The 18,428-nt window shown below is 40.1% G+C and overlaps 1 non-coding gene across 1 annotated transcript; it reads right to left on the reverse strand.

Annotated features, from left to right (window-relative positions):
- Positions 1-9,168: 9,168 nt before the first annotated feature.
- LOC148573765 (small nucleolar RNA R71) lies at positions 9,169-9,276 on the reverse strand. The gene has a single exon (XR_015906018.1). It is a non-coding gene; the product is annotated as a small nucleolar RNA R71 (small nucleolar RNA).
- Between the last annotated feature and the right edge of the window lie 9,152 nt (positions 9,277-18,428).

Consider the following 18,428-nt stretch of genomic DNA (forward strand, 5'->3'; position numbering starts at 1 on the left):
GCAGTTCCAGATAGTTTTTGCTTGTCAGTTTGCCACATATTAGCATAGAACTCCTGGACCATGTTCTTTCCCACTTTTGTTTCAGGATTAGCTAGGACTTCCCAGTTCCTGATTCGAATTTGCTCCTGGATCTCCGGATATTCATCTTCTTTCAGATCGAATCTAACTTCCGGGATCACTGATCTCATACGCATTACTTTAAGATAATGGTCCGAATGTTCTTTAGATAAGAACTTCCCTTGATTCCAAAGTGGTTTTGGAACGCTCTCTTTCTTGCCTCTTGGAGTGGGTTGTTTTCCTTTAGGAGCCATGATCTTAGTGATCTCGGATAAACACACCAAACTTAGAGGTTTGCTTGTCCTCAAGCAAAAGAAAAGAAAGGAGAGGGATAGAAGGAGAGCTAGGTGCAATTGTTGATGGAGGAGGGGGGAGGCCGAACCCAAATTTAAAGGGATGGGGGGTGGGTTTTCGAAAAATTGGAAAGATAAGATAAAGAGATTGAGTTGAAAAAGATAAGATAGAAGATATAGTTTAATTTTGAAAAGATATGATAGATTTTTGAAAAAGATAAATCTGAATTTTGAAAAAGATAATATGGAGATTTGAAAAAGATATGGATTAGTTGAAAAGATTTTTGAGTGAAAAAGATAGATTTGTTTTCAGAAAAGATTTGAAAAGAGTTGGATTGAATTTGGAAAGATGGATTTTTAGAACTTAAGGATTTTAGAAATCAGGGTTCTTGACATGTTCATGTAAAAATCATGCATTAAAGCATAAAATTTGAAATTAAAATGAAAATACGTGTGGAAAAAAATGAATCTGGCTCCTCCCTGCCTTCCTGGCGTTTGAACGCCCAAACACTGCCTGTTTTGGGCGTTCAGTGCCCAATTGCTGCTCTCCTGGGCGTTCAACACCCAGCTGCTGCCATTACTGGCGTTCAACGCCCAGTGGGTGCCCCTTTCTGGCGTTGAACGCCCAGCTGCTACCATCACTGGCGTTCAGCGCCCAGTGGATGCCCATTTTGGGTGTTGAACGCCCAAAATGCTCTTTTACTGGCGTTTTCTTGCCAGTGAGATCTTCTTCTCTGTTTTGTGTGCCGAGGTCTTCTGTAAATGATTATTTACCTTGTTGTCAATGAACTCTATATAAACAAATAAAAAATAAAAATAGAAATAGGGCAAAATGCTTAGAGGATTGTTGCCCCATGGCTGGGTTGCCTCCCAGCAAGCGCTTTTTTATTGTCTTTAGCTGGACCTTGCTGAGCTTTTAATCTAGCTTTAGCCTTGAGCATTCTTGCTTGATGTTGCCTTCAAGATAATGCTTGATTCTCTGTCCATTGACAATGAACTTCTTATCAGAATCAATATCTTGAAGCTCCACATAACCATATGGTGACACACTTGTAATCACGTATGGTCCCCTCCACCGGGATTTCAGTTTCCTGGGGAATAGCCTGAGTCTAGAGTTAAACAACAGGACCTTCTGTCCTGGTTCAAAGATTCTAGATGACAGCTTTCTGTCATGCCATTTTTTTTTATTTTTCTTTATAAAGCTTGGCATTTTCGAAAGCTGTGAATTTGAATTCCTCTAGCTCATTTAGCTGAAGCAATCGTTTTTCTCCTGCTAATTTGGCATCAAAGTTTAGGAATCTGGTTGCCCAGTAGGCCTTATGTTCCAGTTCCACGGGCAGGTGACATGCCTTACCATACACGAGTTGGTATGGAGATGTCCCTATGGGGGTCTTGAATGCTGTCCTGTAAGCCCATAGAGCATCATCCAGGCTCCGTGCCCAATCCTTTCTACGGGTATTTACTGTCCGTTCCAGGATTCTCTTTAGTTCTCTGTTAGAGACTTCAGCTTGCCCATTGGTTTGTGGATGATATGGAGTGGCTACCTTGTGGCGAATTCCATACCGAACCATGGCAGAGTAAAGTTGTTTATTGCAGAAGTGAGTGCCCCCATCACTGATTAGTACTCTAGGGACACCAAACCTGCTAAAGATATGTTTCTGGAGGAACTTCAGCACTGTTTTAGTATCATTGGTGGGTGTGGCAATAGCCTCAACCCATTTTGATACATAGTCAACTGCCACCAGAATATAAGTGTTTGAGTATGATGGTGGGAAAGGTCCCATGAAGTCAATTCCCCATACGTCAAACAACTCAATTTCTAAGATTCCTTGTTGAGGCATGGCGTAACCATGAGGCAGATTACCAGCTCTTTGGTAACTGTCACAATTGCGTACAAACTCTCGGGAATCTTTATAGAGTGTGGGCCAATAGAAGCCACATTGGAGGACCTTGGTGGCTGTTCGCTCACCTCCGAAATGGCCTCCATATTGAGATCCGTGGCAATGCCACAGGATCCTCTGTGCTTCTTCTCTAGGCACACACCTACGGATAATTCCGTCTGCACATCTCTTAAAGAGATAAGGTTCATCCCACAAGTAGTACTTTGCATCAGTAATTAATTTCTTCTTTTGTGTCCTGTTGTACTCCTTGGGTATGAACCTTGCAGCTTTATAGTTTGCAATATCAGCAAACCATGGTGCTTCCTGAATGGCGAATAAATGCTCATCAGGAAATGTCTCAGAGATCTCAAGAGAAGGGAGGGACGTCCCTTCCACTGGCTCTATCCGGGACAAATGATCAGCCACTTGGTTCTCTGTCCCTTTTCTGTCTCTTATTTCTATATCAAACTCTTGCAGAAGCAATACCCATCTGATGAGCCTGGGTTTTGAATCCTGCTTTGTGAGTAGATATTTAAGAGCAGCATGGTCAGTATACACAATCACTTTTGATCCTACTAAGTATGATCTGAACTTGTCAATGGCGTAAACCACTGCAAGTAGTTCTTTCTCTGTGGTTGTGTAATTTTTCTGGGCATCATTTAGAACGCGACTGGCATAATAAATGACATGCAGAAGCTTGTCATGCCTCTGTCCCAATACTGCACCAATGGCATGATCACTGGCATCACACATTAGCTCAAATGGTAATGTCCAGTCTGGTGCAGAAATGAGTAGTGCTGTGACCAGCTTAGCTTTCAGCGTTTCAAACGCCTGCAGGCACTTTGTGTCAAACACAAATGGCGTGTCAGCAGCTAGCAGATTGCTTAGAGATTTTGCGATTTTTGAAAAATCCTTTATAAACCTCCTATAGAATCCTGCATGCCCCAGAAAGCTTCTGATTGCCTTAACATTGGCAGGTGGTGGTAATTTTTGAATTACCTCTATTTTTGCTTGATCCACCTCTATTCCCTTGTTTGAGATTTTATGCCCAAGAACAATTCTTTCAGTCACCATGAAGTGACACTTTTCCCTGTTTTAAACTAGGTTGGTCTCTTGGCATCTTTTCAGAACAAGTTTCAGGTGATCAAGACAGGAGCTGAATGAGTCTCCATATACTGAGAAGTCATCCATAAAGACTTCCAGAAATTTTTCCACCATATCAGAGAAAATAGAGAGCATGCATCTCTGGAAGGTTGCAGGCGCATTACATAGCCCAAATGGCATCCTTCTATAAGCAAACACTCCAGATGGACATGTGAATGCTGTTTTCTCTTGATCCTGGGGATCTACTGCAATCTGGTTATAGCCTGAGTAGCCATCCAAAAAGCAGTAATAATTATGACCTGCTAGTCTTTCTAGCATTTGGTCTATGAATGGCAAAGAAAAATGATCCTTTCTGGTGGCTGTATTGAGCCTTCTGTAGTCAATACACATGCGCCACCCCGTAACTATTCTTGTAGGAACCAGTTCATTTTTTTCATTATGAATCACTGTCATGCCTCCCTTTTTTGGGACGACTTGAACAGGGCTCACCCAGGGGCTATCAGAAATAGGATAAATAATCCCAGCCTCCAGTAATTTCGTGACCTCTTTCTGCACCACTTCCTTCATGGCTGGATTTAGCCGCCTCTGTGGTTGAACCACTGGTTTGGCATTATCCTCCAATAGGATTTTGTGCATACATCTAGCAGGGCTTATGCCCTTAAGGTCACCTATGGACCACTCAAGAGCTGTCTTGTGTGTCCTTAGCACTTGAATAAGTGCTTCCTCTTCCTGTGAATTTAAAGCAGAGCTTATGATCACTGGAAAAGTGTCACCTTCTCCCAGAAATGCATATTTCAAGAATGGTGGTAGTGGCTTGAGCTCGGGTTTAGGAGGTTTTTCCTCTTTTAGAAGAAAGTTCAGAGGCTCTTTCATGTCCTCTGAATCCTCCAAATCAGGCTGAACATCTTTAAAGATGTCTTCCAACTCTGATTCGAGACTCTCAGCCATGTTGATCTCTTCTACCAAAGAGTCAATAAGATCAACTTTCATACAGTCTGTTGATGTGTCTGGATGCTGCATGGCTTTGACAGCGTTCAACTTAAACTCATCATCATTGACTCTCAGGGTTATTTCCCCCTGTTGGACGTCAATGAGGGATCGTCCAGTTGCTAGGAAGGGTCTTCCTAGAATGAGAGTAGCACTCTTGTGCTCCTCCATTTCCAGCACAACAAAGTCAGTGGGAAAGGCGAATGGCCCAACTCTGACAATCATGTCTTCAATCACGCCTGATGGGTATTTAGTGGAACCATCAGCAAGTTGGAGACATATCCGGGTTGGTTTAACTTCTTCAGTTAAGCCAAGCTTCCTGATAGTGGATGCAGGTATTAGGTTGATGCTTGCCCCAAGATCACATAAAGCTGTCTTGGTGCAATTACCTTCTAGTATGCATAGTATCAGAAAACTCCCTGGGTCTTTAAGCTTTTCAGGAAAGCTTTTCAGAATGACTGCACTGCATTCTTCAGTGAGGAGAACTCTTTCTGTTTCTCTCCAATCCTTCTTATGACTCAAGATCTCTTTCATGAACTTGGCATAAGAAGGTATTTGCTCAAGTGCTTCTGCAAATGGAATCTTTATTTCAAGAGTCCTGAGATAATCTGCAAAGCGAGCAAATTGCTTATCCTACTCCTCTTTCCGGAGTTTTTGAGGATAAGGTATCTTGGCTTTATATTCTTCAACCTTAGTTGCTGCAGGTTTATTGCCTACAGAAGTGGTTGAAGAAGCCTTTTTAGAGGGATTGTTATCAACATTTGTGTGTGTCTGATCCCTCACTGGCAATTGAGTTCCAGAGTTAGAAGCTGGAGTGACGTTAGACGCCAGCTCACTGTCTGTTCCTGGTGCCTGAACACCAGAAATGTGCCCATTTTGGGCGTTCAACGCTGGATCCTGCCCTATTTGGGCGTTCAACGCCAGATTCTTGCCCATTTCTGGCGTTGAACGCCAATCCTGCCTTGTTTCTGGCGTTGAACGCCAGTTGTGGGCGTGGTCTGGGCGTTCAGCGCCAGCCTTCCACCAATTTTCTGGCGTTTTAGTGCCAGAATTATTTTTCCCTGGGCTCTTACTGTCCTCAGGTGAATCTTTGGTGGGTTGCTCATTTCTTGACTTTTTGATGCCTTGAGGTGGGGTATTTAATGTTTTCCCACTTCTTAATTGAACTGCTTGGCATTGTTCTGCTATTTGCCTTGATAGCTGCTACTTTGTTTGCTTAAACTGTTCGTCCATATGTATATTAGCTATCCTTTTCTCTTGTAACCTGTCCTTAAATTCGGCTAGCTGCTTTGTTAGAAAATTCAATTGCTGATTGAATTCAGCAGCTTGTTTTACAGGACTGAGTTCAGCAGTTACTGTTTTAACCTCTTCATTCATGGAAGGGTTGCTGCTTAGGTACAGATGCTGATTCCTGGCAACTGTATCAATGAGCTCTTGAGCCTCTTCAATTGTCTTTCTCATGTGGATAGATCCACCAGCTGAGTAATCTAGAGACATCTGAGCTCCTTCTGCAAGCCCATAATAGAAAATGTCTAACTGAACCCACTCTGAAAATATTTCAGAGGGGCATTTTCGTAGCATCTCTCTGTATCTCTCCCAGGCATCATAAAGAGATTCATTATCTCCTTGTTTAAAGCCTTGGATGTCCAGCCTTAGCTGTGTCATCCTTTTTGGAGGGAAATATTTGTCAGCTGTTTCCATGTCCTTATGCTGGCCTTAGGTTGGTTATTTAACCACCTCTTAGCTTGATCTTTTACAGCAAATGGAAACAATAATAGTCTGTAGACATCCTGATCTATTTCCTTATCATGTACTGTGTCAGCAATCTGTAGAAACTGTGCCAGAAACTCTGTAGGTTCTTCCTGTGGAAGACCGGAATACTGGCAACTTTGCTGCACCATGATAATGAGCTGAGGATTCAACTCAAAGCTACTGACTCCAATGGAGGGTATGCAGATGCTACTCCCATATGAAGCAGTAGAGGGGTTAGAATATGACCCCAGAGTCCTCCTGGACTGTTCATTTCCGCTTAGATCCATGATGGAGAAAGGGAGATGATGTAAGATAGAAAAAATATTTTTATTTATTTATTTATTAATTTATTTCGAAAATAAAATAAATCAAAATAGAATAAATAAAAATGAGTAAAAGATTTTCGAAAAAGTGAGGAGAGAGAAAGTGGTTATGAGATTTTAAAAAAAGATATGATGATTTTTGAAAAAGGTTTTAAATTTTGAAATAAAAATCTGAATTTTTAAAAGTATATTTCGAAAAATTGTTTTCAAAATAGAGAGAAAGGATATTTTTTATTTTTAAGAGGAAGGAGAAAAACAATAAGATGGCACAAGATTTAAAATTTTTTTAGATCTAATGCTCCTTATTTTCGAAAATTTTGGAGGGAAAAACACCAAGGAACACCAAACTTAAAATTTTTAGAAAACCAAAATAAATTTTCGAAAAACACAGAAAAATCAACAAGAAAACACCAAACTTAAAGTTTGGCACCAAATTTAATAGAGAAAATATTATTTATGAAAAAAAAGGTTTTAAAAAAGAGTGTACCAAACTGCCACGGGCTTAGACTAACGCTCTAGCCAATTGGGCAGTAAATGTAACACTTGTTTTAAAGAAGGATATTTTTAACCAAGAACAATAATAAGAGACTCTAAACCAAAAAGAAAAATTTTTCTAATCTAAGCAACAAAATAATCCGTCAGTTGTTCAAACACGAACAATCCCCGGCAACGGCGCCAAAAACTTGGTGCACGAATTATGAATCACACTTTTCACAACTCGTACCACTAACCAGCAAGTGCACTGGGTCGTCCAAGTAATACCTTACGTGAGTAAGGGTCGAATCCCACGAAGATTGTTGGTTTGAAGCAATCTATGGTTATCTTGTAAATCTTAGTCAGGAAGTCAATTATGTTTATCAGTTGAATTGCAAATAAACAATAGAGCATGGATTAAGGGTTACTTGTTATGCAGTAATGGAGAATATGTTGGAGTTTTGGAGATGCTTTGTCTTCTGAATCTCTGCTTTCCTCTGTCTTCTTGTTCACGCACGCACATCCTCCTATGGCAAGCTGTGTGTTGGTGGATCACCGTTGTCAATGGCTACCTTCCATCCTTCCAGTGAAAACTACGCTCACGCGCTCTGTCACAGCATGGCTAATCACCGGTTGGTTCTCGGTCCGGTTGGAATAGGATTTACTATCCTTTTGCGTCTGTCACTAACGCCCAGCCTTCAGGAGTTTGAAGCTCGTCACAGTCATTCAATCCTTGAATCCTACTCGGAATACCACAGACAAGGTTTAGACTTTCCAGATTCTCATGAATGCCGCCATCAGTTCTAGCTTATACCACGGAGATTCTGATTAAGGAATCTAAGAGATACTCATTCAATCGGATATAGAACGGAGGTGGTTGTCAGGCACATGTTCATGGTTTGAGGAAGGTGATGAATGTCACGGGTCATCACCTTCATCACAGTTAAGCGCGAATGAACATCTTAGATAGGAACAAGCGTGTTTGAATGGAAAACAGAAATACTTGCATTAATTCATCGAGACACAGCAGAGCTCCTCACCCCCAACAATGGGGTTTAGAGACTCATGCCGTCAGAGAATACAAAGTTTAGATCTAAAATGTCATGAGGTGCAAAATAAGTTTCTAAAAGTTATTTAAATACTAAACTAGTAGCCTAGGTTTACAAAATATGAGTAAACTATGATGGATGATGCAGAGATCCACTTCTGGGGCCCACTTGGTGTGTGCTGGGCTGAGACTTAAGCAGTTCACGTGCAGATGCCATTTGTGGAGTTGAACGCCAGTTTTTGTGCCAGTTTGGGCGTTCAACTCCAGCTTTTGATCCTTTTCTGGCGCTGGACGCCAGAATTGGGCAGAGAACTGGTGTTGAACGCCAGTTTACGTCATCTATTCTTGTGCAAAGTATGGACTATTATATATTTCTGGAAATCCCTGGATGTCTACTTTCCAACGCAATTGGAATCATGCCATTTCGAGTTCTGTAGCTCCAGAAAATCCACTTTGAGTGCAGGGAGGTCAGAATCCAACAGCATCAGCAGTCCTTTTTCAGCCTGAATCAGATTTTTGCTCAGCTCCTTCAATTTCAGCCAGAAAATTACCTGAAATTACAGAAAAACATACAACTCATAGTAAAGTTCAGAAATATGAATTTTTCCTAAAAACTAATGAAAATAGACTAAAAACTAATTAAAACATACTAAAAACTATATGAAATTAACCCCAAAAAGCGTATAAAATATCCGCTCATCAGGGAGAAACTTCATCCTCCTTCGATAGTGAACCTGATAGGGCCCTTCTTAGATTAAGGAGGGAAGGAAGAGGTAAAGGCATAGTTGGAGAGGAAGTAGTAGAGGAAGATCTGGAAGCCACTATGGAAGAAGAAGTGCAAAACCTTGTTGGAGTAGATGCTGGTAATCATATTGGGCAAGAGAGGAGAGTCTTAGGCTCCTACATCAACCCAAATCCAGGAAACTGTGGCAGCAGCATTCTCAAGCCAACAATCCATGCTAACAACTGAGTTGAAACCACAACTCATCACACTTGTCCAGAATAATTGCTCATATAGAGGAGGAGCCCAGGAGGACCCAAACCAACATCTCACTATATTCTTGAGGATTTGTGACACTGTAAAGTCCAATAGTGTACACCCTGATACCTACAAGCTACTTTTGTTCCCTTTCTCACTCAGAGATAAGGCAACAGAGTGGTTGGAAGTATTTCCCAAGGAGAGCCTAACAACTTGGGATGAGGTTGTAAACAAATTCCTAGCAAGATTCTACCCTCTACAGAGAGTCAATAGACTGAGAGTTGAGGTGCAGACTTTCAGACAGCAAGATGGTGAAACACTTTATGAGGCCTGGGAGAGGTTCAAAGACTTAACAAGGAAATGCCCTCCAGACATGTTCAACGAATAGGTTCAACTTCACATTTTCTATGAAGGGCTATTATATGAAGCAAAGAAGGCTGTGGACCATTCTTCAGGGGGTTCACTCAACAAGAAGAAAATCATTGAAGAAGCCATAGATGTCATAGAGACTGTAGCTGAAAATAAATATTTCTATGCTTCAGAAAGATCTCAAAAGAAAGGAGTGCTAGAGCTAAATCCTATGGATACCTTGTTAGCACAAAACAAGATGATTGCAGCACAACTAGCAGCCCTAACAAAGAGGATGGAGACTGGCCAAGTCTCAGCTGTCCAAGCTCAAGCATCACCACAAGAAGAAGATACCCCAGACGTTGAAACTGAATGGGAGCAGGAAAATTATGTGAACAATTCTTCTAGACCACCATATGACCCAAACTCCAAGACATATAATCCAGGTTGGAAGAACCACGCAAACTTTGGGTGGAAAAACCAACAAGGCCACAACCAAGACCATAACAAACCATACCAATCCAACTAATACAATAACCATAACTCCAACCATCAAGCAAGCAACAACAGATCCTACCACAATGTACAAAATACATCATACCACTCCACCCAACAACCACACAGCAACCACCACCAAGAAATATCAACCTTGACCATGCAGCCATGTGAAATCAAAAGCAATTTTGAAAGAATAGAGGTTGTAATAGCACAGATGTCATCACAACTGACGGGGGCTATTTTCAATGTTTTGGATAGACAAATACAGGCCGAAAGGAAGATGGATGCCAACCAAGAAGAGTGCAGATCAAACATAAAGAATCGAGGCGTAGCAATTTCAAAATTGGAAGCACAACTAGCGAGCTTGTCTAAGCAAATTCCAATGCCCACACATACATTCCCTAATGATACCATGGTCAACCCAAAAGGGGAATGCAAAGCCATCACACTTAAAAGTGAAAAAATTGTAGAGGAGGCATCCTCAAATCAAAGCAATCAAGAAAAAGAAGCTGCAAAGGAGCCTGAAAATAAGAAAGAAGAAGAAAACCCTGCACCATCCTCATCAAAGCCAGTCCTAAAGTCTTATGTACTACAAGCACCCTATCCACAAAGGCTAAGAAAAGATGGAAGAGACAGCCAGTTCTCAAGGTTCCTAGAAATCTTCAAGAAGCTCCAGATCAACATACCCTTTTGCTGAGACATTAGAGCAAATGTCCCTCTATGCCAAATTTTTAAAGGAGCTCATGACAAAAAAGAGGGATTGGGGAGAGAAGGAAACATAGTGCTAACTGAGGAATGCAGTGCTATCATACAAAAGAAGCTCCCCCAGAAAATGAAAGACCCTGGGAGTTTCCAAATTCCATGCATCATAGGTGATATCACCATTGAAAAAGCATTGTGTGACCTGGGGGCTAGTATCAATCTCATGTCCTTAGCTTTGATGAGAAGGATGAAGATTGAGGAAGCTAAACAAACAAGGATGGCACTCCAATTGGCTGACAGAACATTCAAATTCCCTCATGGGGTGGTGGAGGACTTGTTGGTGAAAGTGGGAGAATTTATTTTCCCAGCTAACTTTGTTGTGCTAGATATGGAAGAGGAAGCCAACACATCTATCATTGTAGGAAGGCCATTCCTAGCTACTGCTGGAGCCATTATTGATGTCCAAAAAGGGGAACTGGTTTTGAGGTTACATGAAGAGAAGATGGTCTTTAATGTTTTTAAGGCAATAAGTTACCCCAAGGAATCCATAGGAGAGTGTATGATGGTAGACACCATAGAAAAGATAGTTCAAGGAGTGATAGAGGAAGAACAATGTGGAGAGATTATGGAGCTAGAACAACAAGCATCAGGTAGAGAGTTACCACAAGAGATCATGGAGAATTCAATCATGCTGAATCACAAGGATAACAAAGAAGTGGAGGCACCAAAACTAGAGCTGAAGACCCTACCTCCAAGCTTAAAATATGCATACTTGGGTGACAACAACACTTACCCAGTGATCATCAATGCAAGCTTGAGTGAGGAGCAGGAAGAGGAGCTTATCCAAGTGCTGAGACAATATAAAGATATGGACACTTGCAGATTTGAAGGGAATCAGTCCTTCAATGTGCATGCACAAAATCCTACATGAAGAAAGAGCCAAGCCCTCAAGACAGAAGCAAAGAAGGCTACACCCAACCATGAATGAAGTAGTCCAAAAAGAGGTGTTGAAATTGTGGCAAGCTGGGGTGATTTACCCTATCTCAGACAGCCCTTGGGTAAGCCCAGTGCAAGTAGTCCCAAAGAAAGGAGGGATCACTATTGTACCAAATGAGAAGAATGAGCTAGTACCTACAAGAACTGTGACTGGTTGGTGCATGTGCATTGATTATAGGAAGCTTAATGAGGCCACCAGGAAGGATCACTTTCCCCTACCTTTCATGGATCAGATGCTTGAAAGATTGGAAGGACATGAGTATTATTACTTTCTGAATGGTTATTCTGGTTACAACCAAATAGTTGTGGACCCTAAGGACCAAGAAAAGACCTCATTTACCTGTCCTTATGGTGTTTTCGCTTATAGGAGAATGCGCTTTGGATTGTGCAATGCACCTGCAACATTCCAAAGGTGCATGCTCTCCATATTTTTAGACATGATTGAAAGGTTTATTGAAGTGTTTATGGATGACTTCTCTTTGTTTGTGACCTATATTCTAACTGCTTGCACCACTTAGCCTTGGTGCTAAAGAGATGCCAAGAAACCAACCTTGTTTTGAACTGGGAAAAATGCCACTTTATGGTTACAGAGGAGGTGGTTCTTGGTCATAAAATCTCAAAAACAGGCATAGAGGTGGACAAGGCTAAGGTGGAGGTGATTGAAAAGTTACCCCCACCTTGCAATGTCAAGGCAGTTAGAAGTTTTCTGGGACATGCTGGCTTCTGTAGGAGGTTCATTAGAGATTTCTCAAAGGTTGCTAAACCTTTGAGCAACCTACTTGTCTCTAATGTACCTTTTGTTTTTGATAAAGATTGCATGTTAGCCTTTGAAGAGCTTAAAAACAAACTCTCCTCTGCACCTATCATAGCACCACCTTGCTGGGATCTACCCTTTGAGTTGATGTGTGATACATCTGACTTTGCTGTTGGTGCTGTTTTAGGACAGAGGAGGGACAAATTGGTGCATGTTATCTATTATGCCAGCAAAGTCCTCAATGAGAATCAAAGGAACTATACCACTACAGAGAAGGAATTACTTGCCATTGTCTTTGCTTTTGATAAGTTTAGATCATATCTTATTGGCTCTAAAGTAATTGTATTCACTGATCATGCAGCACTCAAATACTTGCTTACCAAACAAGAGTCCAAGACCAGACTAATAAGGTGGATCCTGCTTCTCCAAGAGTTTGATATCGAAATTAAAGATAGGAGTAGAGAAGCGAACAAAGTGGCTGACCACCTCTTAAGAATTCCATAGGAAGAAGATGATGTACCCCAAATTGCAGTGAATGAGAGTTTCCCTGATGAGCAGTTGACGATGATCCAAGAAGCTCCCTAGTTTGCAGACATAGCCAATTTTAAGGCTATTGGGGAACTACCAACTAACATCAACAAACACATGAAGAGGAAGCTAATCAAGGATGCTAAACACTACATTTGGGATGAGCCCTTTTTGTTCAAAAAGTGTGCTGATGGGATATTGAGAAGGTGCATTTCCAATGAAGAAGGGCAGGAAGTACTTTGGCAATGTCATGGCTCAGCATATGGAGGCCATTTTAGTGGGGAAAGAACTGCATCCAAGGTGCTACAATGTGGGTTCTATTGGCCAACCATGTTTAAGGATGCAAAGGAATTAGTGTCAAGATGTGATGAATGCCAAACTGCTGGCAATCTACCCAAGAAAAATGAGATGCCACAAAGGTTTATAATGGAGTTAGAATTGTTTGATGTGTGGGGAATTGATTTTATGGGACCCTTCCCATCCTCATACTCAAACAATTACATATTGGTGGCTGTAGAATATATTTCAAAATGGGTAGAAGCCATAGCCACAGCAACAAATGACAACAAGGTTGTGATGAACTTCTTGAGGAAGAATATCTTCAGCAGATTTGGAGTGTCTAGAGCTCTCATTAGTGATGGAAGAACACACTTCTGCAATAGGCAACTTGAAGTACTCCTCTCTAAATATGGAGTCAAGCACAAAGTGGCAACTCCATACCATCCACAGACCAACGAGCAAGCTGAGATATCAAACAAGGAGGTCAAAAGAATTCTTGAAAAAACTGTTGGAAACTCAAGAAAGGATTGGTCTAAGAAGCTGGATGATGCATTATGGGCCTACAGGACAGCCTTCAAAACACCCATTGGGATGTCTCCAAACCAATTGGTGTTTGGCAAGGCTTGTCAGTTACAAGTTGAGCTTGAACATAGAGCATTTTGGGCTCTAAAAATGTTGAACTTTGATGATCAAGCTACTGGAGAAAGGAGGCTAATGCAACTAAATGAGCTGGAAGAATTCAGGAATCAAGCCTATGACAATGCAAAAATTTACAAGAAAAACACAAAGAGGTAGCATGACCAAAAGATAGCAAGGAGAGAGTTCACAGAAGGGCAAAGAGTGTTGCTGTACAATTCAAGACTTAAGTTCTTCCCAGGAAAGCTTAAGTCTCGATGGTCTGGACCCTTCACCATTCTCAAAGTATCACCTTATGGTCATGTAGAGCTCATGGAGGACAAAACACAAAGGACTTTCACTGTGAATGGCCATAGACTCAAGCATTACTTGGGAGACTCACTGGATGAAAAGAGAGTGAGCTACCATCTCAGCTAAAGAAGGAAGAACGTCAAGCTAATGACGCTAAAGAAGCGCTGGTTGGGAGGCACCCCAACACCTTATATCCTTTTGATTTACTGCTTTCTTAGAAGTAGCTTAAAACTTGTTAGTTTAGGTAGTTTAAGTCTCAATTTAATGTTCTGTTTCGTTGCCTTATAAAAGTGGATTGAAGGTGGTGGATTAGGAAGTTTAAATTTCAGTTTTAGTTGTTAGAAAATTTTTACATTCTATTTTTTTTCTTTTTCTGAAAAAGCAACTTGATGAACATATTTTCTGGTGATGAGTAATTGGGCTGGGAACTAGCTAAAAGGCTAAGTTTGGTGTGGCCACCAACCCACTTAATCTAGGCTTACAACCCTTTGCATGAATTAAATTCTAAGAAGTAAGCCCAAAGATTAAATTTGGTGTGACCACCACCATACGAAGATCACCTAGCAAGCCCAATGCCATCCAAGTTAAAGGTATTTAATAAATTGGTAAATGTATGAAAGTTGGTTTTAAATGTGTTCTGAAGGGGTTTAGAAGCAAAGGAATGTGAAAAGATGAGATTTAATTCACCCTTATGAACACATTAAAAACCCAATGATGAACCAAATTTATTAGATGTAATGGGGTGTCCCAAGGGACACTCATCAGTTGCAATCTCACTCACTCATGTTAAAAGGAACGTGGAGGATTCTTTTGTCATTACTGATGGGGTTTTGGTTTCATTTTTTAGGAGAGAGAATGGGGCCCACATGATTGATAAGTCATCAAGAAGAGAGTCAAAGTGTACTTGTACTTTGGAACTCAACACAAGCAGTAGAGCTATTAGCTATAGTTAGATTTACTTTTTACTTTATCATCTCTTCCATCTCTTATGCTTTTCTCTGAGCTATGAGTAGCTAAATTCCCTCTCATTGAGAGAAGGAGCTCTGTTGTACTTGATGGATTAATGATAGTGAATTTCTTCTTCTTTTCATCTTTTCTTTGATTTGCTAGAAGGAATTTCGTTTTAATGATAGTATTCAATCACCTTGGAAAATGGGTTGAATGCAAAATGGGTTTCATGGGAACCTTGGAAAAGGAAACATGAAACCAAGCTAGAAATCCTTTCTCACACTTGAGTAGAATCTAGGTTTTGGTGTTTGGATATGGTGACATATAATCCTCCCTCTACTTGGACCTATGATGATGTGTGGTATAATCAGGGACCAAGCATATCTCTCTTCATGAGCAATTACACCAAGGAATTGGCTATTGATCAAGATCTGATAGATTGATTCACCAAGGGATTGGGGCTTAATCAATCATGATTACCAAGAGGTCAATGAGTTGCATGATTGAAGAGGATATGGGCTAGATTTAATCCAAAGAGACAACATCTCCTGATCTCAATGAATCCCCGTATTCTCATCTTCCACTTTCTTTATAGCTTTCTTTATATTATGCAAATCCCCATTCCCATTTTCAATTAAGTCATTTATGTTTCTGCACTTTACATTATTGTCATTTCTATTTCTGCACTTTACTGCTTATATTTACCTTTGAGCCATTTATGTTTCTGTCCATTTATAATTCTGCAATCACAATTTATTTTGCTTAGCTTAACTAATTAATCAATCAATTAAAGTTGTTCAAATCAACCAATCTTTGTGGATACGATCCCACTCCACTGTGGGTTATTACTTGATGATAATTTTTTGTGCGCTTGCCAAAAGAATGGATTCATCATTTTTATATGGGGTGTGAATTCCGGTCATCAACCAGCCACATCTACCAGGCCGGCACCATCACCATCAGCACCCCAACCGACTTACTGACTCATACAACACCTCATTGAGCGCATGGATCAGAGTGAGCATTGCCACAAGGGACGCTATGAGCGCTTGAGTCAGATGCTAGCATCACTGGGCGCCGTAATGCCCTCTGACTCCGACTCTCCTTCCGACCAGTCTGAGGCGGAGGAGGAGGATTAAGAGGAGGAGGCTCAGCCGGCAAAGGCACCTACGTAGATTCAGGCTTCCACAGAACCACAGCCTCAGCCACAGCCACAGCCCCAGTCAGATGCAGACGTTGACCCTCTCACCCAGTCCCACTTGTAGCATTAAGGACGATGCTTTCTTCTAAGTGTGGGGAGATCACCGTCGTTGGTAGAACTTCTATTTTAGGTGACTATTTCAGACATTTTTCCCTTATTTTGTCTTATTTTAGTACGTGCACTTTCATTTGTTGCACTTTAGATTATTGTATATATTAGTTATTTTGGACACCTCTGAGTTTGTTGCATTTGGCATCTTTAGTTTGTATATATATTTTTAGACTTTTAGTTTGAATTGCACTTTTTAGTTAATAGTACATATATATAGTTATTTTGGTTTATTAGTTGTGATTTGGAAAAATGTGGATTGTTGAGCTTAGTTTACCCTTTTGCATATGAGAATTTGGTTTGATTGCAAATAGGGAATGAACTAAAAAATTTTTTAACTTTTCATAATCACAACATTTTATTTAGTATATATATATATATATAATGATAAATGTTGGTCAATTTGATGAAATTTTCAAGAAATTTTTTTTAGAAAGGGCATTGAGATTCAAATTGATTTGTGTAAAAATTTTTTTTTTGAAACTTGCATGATGTAATATATATATATATTATATATTGGAATATGATTTTTGAGCTAAGAACACACAACCTGTGAGTTTTTTAGCCTAATTATATGGTTACATCATTTAACCATGATTTTGATTCTTGTGTGTTTCTTCTCTATGATTACAATCTTTGGTTTATTCCATTCTATATGTCTATTATTTAGTGTATATTCATGCAATTATGTGATTGAGGCCATCATTTGATTATAGCTCACTTATCCCAAATAGCCTACCATTTTATTTACCTTTGTTTGCCACCTTGAGCCTTTTTAATCCCCTTTTGTTCTTTATGATTACCACATCATTAGCCTTAAGCGAAAAACAATTAATTGACCTATCTGAATCTTTGGTTAGCTTAAAATAGTGAGTGTGTGTGTGTTAATAAAGTGGGAGAGAATGTGGGAACTTTGGTTGATGATAATGTGTTTTGTTTTTATTGAGAAATATTGAGAATTTGGGTGTATACTCATGAGAAAGTATAGAAACCATATGCATTGATGTCCTTTGTATGTATTATGCTTTCATAGATATAAAAAAAAGGGAAAAAAAAGAAGAGAAAAAAAATAATATAGAAAAAGAGAAGAAAAAGAGATAATAAAAAGGGGACAAAATTACCCCAATGTGAAGTTCAATAAAAAGACCAATGCATATGTGTTGAAATTGGAATTAATACATGAGTATACGTATATATGTGAAAGTGAGATCTTGGGTAGCTAAGTGTGATTTTAGAATTATATAGTGTGTGTGTGTGTGTTAGGTGAGAACTTAGGTTAATCAAAGATTCAATTGATAGCTCACTTGGCCATACATATATCCTCACCCTTACCTTGGCCCCATTACAACCTTGAAAAGCCCTCATGATACTTGCATATGTATACTAAATATTTGTTCATTGATTAAATGAAGAACAAATTCTAGAAAGCATTATTAGAGGAGATTTGAGCGGATTTGAGTTGGATTACTTGATTATTGGTTATTGACTAAATTATAAAATTATCTATGAATTTATGTATGATTTTATTTATGAAGATTAAAAAGGAATTAGGTTACTGACCATCTTTTTCGCCACGCTTTAAAAGCGTGGCCATATGGCCATATCTCTGACTATTACCAAGCTTATAAAGCGTGGCCGTATCTCCTCTTTTCGCCACGCTTTTAAAGCGTGGCCATATCTGGTCTACTGCCACGCTTCTAACTCGTGGCCATATCTCCTCTTGTTGCCATGCTTTACAAGCGTGGCCATATCTCCTCTATTACCACGCTTTAAAAGTGTGGCAATATCTCGTCTACTGCCACGCTTGTAAAAGCGTGGCCATATCTGCTCTATTGCCGCGCTTGTAAAGCGTGGCCTTACCCTCTACATACGGTCACGCTTTAAAAGCGTGGCCATATCTCCCATATACAACCACGCTTTTAAAATGACAATTTGTTAAAAAGTGTGGCAAAAAAATGTGGCGATAGGCTGAAAAAAGTGTGGCGATAGAGCAACCGCCACCCTTTCAGAGGTCACCCATTCAAAAATGTGGCGGTAGCTCAAAAAGCGTGGCGAAAAGCTATCGCCACATTTTTTCAGCTTTTCGCCACACTTTAAAAGTGTGGCAATAGAGTTGTTTTTGTGTAGTGATTGTAATTCACATGATTGAATGAAATTCTTCTTCTTCTTAATCCGCTTGTTGTAGCTAAAAGGATAACTTCTATGTTTATTGAGATCCATTCACTCCGGAAGGGGGTTTGCA

This window comes from Arachis ipaensis, chromosome B2, assembly GCF_059453495.1.
Source record: "Arachis ipaensis isolate K30076 ecotype BB chromosome B2, ASM5945349v1, whole genome shotgun sequence".
NCBI lineage: Eukaryota > Viridiplantae > Streptophyta > Magnoliopsida > Fabales > Fabaceae > Arachis > Arachis ipaensis.